Source organism: Geospiza fortis, unplaced genomic scaffold (assembly GCF_000277835.1).
Source record: "Geospiza fortis unplaced genomic scaffold, GeoFor_1.0 scaffold422, whole genome shotgun sequence".
In the NCBI taxonomy this organism is placed as follows: Eukaryota; Metazoa; Chordata; class Aves; order Passeriformes; family Thraupidae; genus Geospiza; species Geospiza fortis.
This window is the reverse complement of record NW_005054545.1, coordinates 382,284-386,711: the sequence shown is the minus strand read 5'-3', so window position 1 is coordinate 386,711 and position 4,428 is coordinate 382,284.

The following is a 4,428-nucleotide window of genomic DNA, read 5'->3' as shown; positions in this document are numbered from 1 at the left end:
GGCTGCCACAGCGCCCGGGACGAGGGTGACACCGGGGCCGTCTGCCTGCAGCTCAACGAGTCCAGCACCTGCGTGAGTGTCCCTGCACCCCCCGGGCTCTCTGGGGTGGGGGGCTCCGGCAGTCACCCCTGGGCTGGTCCCAGGAGGATCCCAAAGGGAGGATCCCAAAGGGCTCCAGGGGAAACGCGACCTCCCAGCTGCACAAATTCTCCTCTTCCCTTTGAGCTCTGGGGTCAGCTCGGCTTCTAAAGCATCTCCCACCGTGTCCAACAGGAAGCTGCCTTTGTTCTTCTTCTTCCTCTTCCCTGTTGGAAACAAAGGTGCCTTTTTTTGTCTTGCCAAGTGCCCTAGGAAAGAAAACAGGGCATTGCAAGGAGCTGCTCGGTGTCCCCAACAGCTCCCAAGGGGATCCCGGGCTCTCTGTGACCATCCTTGGCCTTGAGCACCAAAAATGGGGAATTTGTAACAGCCATGGGGGTCTGCTGGGGTGGGGGGAAAAGACCTCCCCGCTGGATACTCATTGGTGCAAAGAAATTAACGTCAGTATGATTGGCAAAAGATTTACAGAAATTTAATAAGGCACGTGTACACATCTATTTATGCACATAGTGAGCTTACAAAGATTTTCATGCATCTTTTCTCATCTGTTCCCATGCTGACGGCCTTGTCTTCTTCCTTGCTATGGACACGCTCGAAAATCACCAATTGTTATTTCTTCTATTAAGTCAACTTTGCTGCAGGCCAGCTGTCCAGCCCCTCCACAGCAGGGCTGTCCCCTCAGCAGAGATCTCCCTCCCCAGCCCCGGGTGGGACCAGGCAGCTCCTGGTGATTTATTAAAAATATGGAGATTGATCTAGTACCGCTATCCAGCTGTGATGGACGAAAACCCTCTGACAGTTTAGAGTTAGAAAGTGTGTGTTTGTTGTGGGGTAAATCCCAAATACACACCACGATTTACAGGTGATTACAGAGTCCTTTAATCTATACAAGTATTGAATATCCAAAATATAAATGCATATCCATGACTTTGGTACATCCCATTCCCAATATGGATATTGATCTCGTACAAATATCCAAAAACCCTCTGACAGTTTAAAGTTAGAAAGTGTGTGTTTATTGTGGGATAGCTCCCAAATACACACCACGATTTACAGGTGATTACAGAGTCCTTTAATCTATACAAATATTGAATATCCAAAATATAAATGCATATTCATAACTTTGGTACATCCCATTTCCAATATGGATATTGATCTAGTACCGATATCTCTGACAATTTAAAGTTAGAAAGTGTGTGTGTTTATTGTGGAATAGCTCCCAAATACACACTGTAATTTACGAGTCCTTTTATCTATACAAGTATGGAATACCCAAAATACAAATGCATATTCATGACTTTGGTACATCCCATTCCCTGCTTTGTATGCTAATTAGTTCAAAAGCCATTAAGCATGTTGAAATGGGTCAGTGGTCCCTTTCATGGGGAGAGGCCCCAAAATGAGGAAGTAAATGAAGTCTTCCTCATTGTGACCTTTCTACCTTTTCAATGCAAATCTGACAAATGAACCCATTGGTAGAACTCCCATTCCCCATCTTTAATTGGTTTCAGAACAGAGGAGTCCTACAATTGTCTTATGTTCCTAAAAACAATTGTCTTATGATCCTAAAAGCTATTTATCAATTCCTATATTCTTCATTATAAACCCAGCTAACCAAACATTGTGCTGACAAGCAATCAATTATTAGTTAACTACCAACTCTTAACTTCATCAAGGCCTGCCCATTTCTTTTAATTAACTCCAATAAAGCTTATCTCTAACTAAAATCTCAGCTCCTCTAAAATCTCTAAATTCCTTAAAGTTTCTGTCTCACTGGCAGGACCTGGGAGCCAGAGGAGAGCAGTCCTGGCAGGACCTGTGTCCCTCTCTCCCCCTGGCCTTTCCCGAGGCAAATGAGCAATCAGCTGGCACCGGGAGCTGCTAATTGCAAAGGGAAACTCTGACACTCCGATGAGTTCTTTCCACAGCTCAGAAAGGAAAATACACACTTGGGTCTCTTGTTCCATCTCGGCCTTCCTTCCCCCCCGAGCCAAGCTCTATAGAAACAGCTGAAAATGATTTGTTTGTTGTTCTCCTGTGGAGGAGTTTCTGGATTTTTGCACTTTCAGAGGATGGAGGGACCTGGGGATGGCTCTGGCAGAGGAGGAGGGCACAGAGGAGGACAGGACAGGACAGGACAGGACAGGACAGGGGTACCCACAGCCCCAGGGTGGATCCAGCCCAGGGCAGCGCTCAGTGGAGCTGTCTCTGTCTCTGGGGTGGGCACAGGGGGGCTGAGCAGGTTTTGGCAAAGCTGGGCTCTGTCTGTGAGCTTGGCCGTGTCTGAAAATATCCCCGAGGAGAAATCTCATCCTGTCTGATGCAGAAACCGGCCCACAAAGGCTGCAGCTCCTCACTCCTCTTCCTCTTCCCCCCACCCCAGAGTCAGCGCAGCTCTAAAATGTGAGAAATGTGGTTTTTTACCTAGCCTTTGATCAGCAACCTAGCAAAAACATTGAAGACATTTCCTAAACAGGAAGGCTCAATGCTTCTTTGTTATTTCCCTCCTTTCCCAGCCCCTGCCTGGGACTCTGAAACAATAGAGCTCTTCAGTTGTTCCAGCCCAAAAACTGGGGAGACTTGCCACACGATTCAGAGCCTAAATTTAGCTTTGTTTAAATGCCATTTTCAGGAGTTGCTAATAATATCTCCATTTAATTTATTCTCATTAATTAAGACATGAGACATGATCACCTCCACCTCCAAGGTGCTGGGGCTCTGGGCAGTGCTGGAGTGGGAGGGAGGGTCTGACACCCAGCTCAGCTTTGCAGGGCACCAAAATTCAAATGGGAAAGCACAACACCTCCACCAGCGTGGCCAAGGCAGAGGATTGCTCAGTTTGCTTGGATTAATGGCTGATCTTTCTGAAAATTTGGCAGGAACGCTTTCTGGAGAGGAAGGGGTTGGATTTATGGCAAGCGCTGTGTGAAAATAGAACCCACAGCGTGGAGTCCCCCTGCGAGATCAAACTCACTCCATCCAGCCTGGACAGGGACTGCTTGCTCCTCATCCTCAAAGGAGAGAAAGGTCAGTGAGGGCATTCCTTGGCTCGGATCATGGTGTGGGCAGTGGGACAGGGATCCTTGTGGGGAAGGGCTGTGAGACAAATCCTGGGAGGAGAAACCTCTCTGCAATTCTGCTCCTTCTGCTGGGGTCCTGCTGCACCCCTGGAGCTGTGGAACTGCGTGCAGGAGCATCCTCTGTGCTCAGCCAGGCTCCTTGGTGTGCCCTGAGCTGCAGGTGTGTGATTCATGGCTGGAGTGAGTGCATGTGTAAGGTGTGTGATGAACATATTTAATATGTGTAACGTGTGTGATGAACATATTTAATATGTGTAACGTGAGGGATGAACATATTTAATGTGTGTGATGTGTGTGATGATCATATCTAATGTGTGTAAGGTGTGTGATGAACATTTAATGTGTGTAACGTGTGTGATGAACATATTTAATGTGTGTAACATGTGGGATGTGCTCTCCTGTTTTGAACCTTGCAGATCCTGACAAACTTCTGAACACACTCCCGAAGTCCCACTGGGAAAAGGTAAATCCCTTAAGCAAATTTGGCTGCAAAAAGTACCTGGCCAGGTGGATGAGAGCTGTGGCTGCTTAGCTGAGGTTGGGGACATGCTGAGACTGGGACCTGCCTGCAGTCTGGAGGTGCCTGAGGAGTGCAGGGATCCCTGAAGTGCCCAAGGCCAGGCTGGACAGGGCTGGAGCCCCCTGGGGCAGTGGAAGGTGTCCCTGCCATGGCAGGGGTGGCACTGGATGATTTTTAAGGTCCAAAGCAGCCTGGGATTCTGTGGAGCCGACCACCAGGGACGCAGCACAAGAGAACCAGCACAAGCCGTGCCATGGCTCTGTGGATGCTGAAGTGTTTCCCCAGCAGAGGTCAGGCCCAGCAGTAACTCTCAGGGTGCAGTTGGCACTCAGGTTCTCCAAGGACCAGGCTGACATTAATGAATTCCTCCTCCCAGCCCTCCCCCGAGGCTGCCCCCGGCTGGGGCTGAGCCCCAGGTGTGTCCCAGGGTACGAACAGCTGAGATCCCAGCCGGGTGCTGCAAACCCCGGCTGTGCTCCAGAGGCCAAAATTCCCTGTGCCACAGGAAAGCCCAGGCTGGAAGGAGCCTGTGAGAGCTGCCAGGGCTGGGGCAGGGCTGGGGCAGCAGAGCTCCCCAAGGAGGTGACAGCAGCATTGTTTGAAGCCTGTGCAGCAGATGCAAACGTTTCCTGTTTGTCCCACTCGCGGCTCTCTTTGCCGTTGTTTTTTTTTCCAGTTTGGAATAGAGTCGCTGCAGAAGGAGAGCCCGAGGGGCCGGCGGGGGGCGCC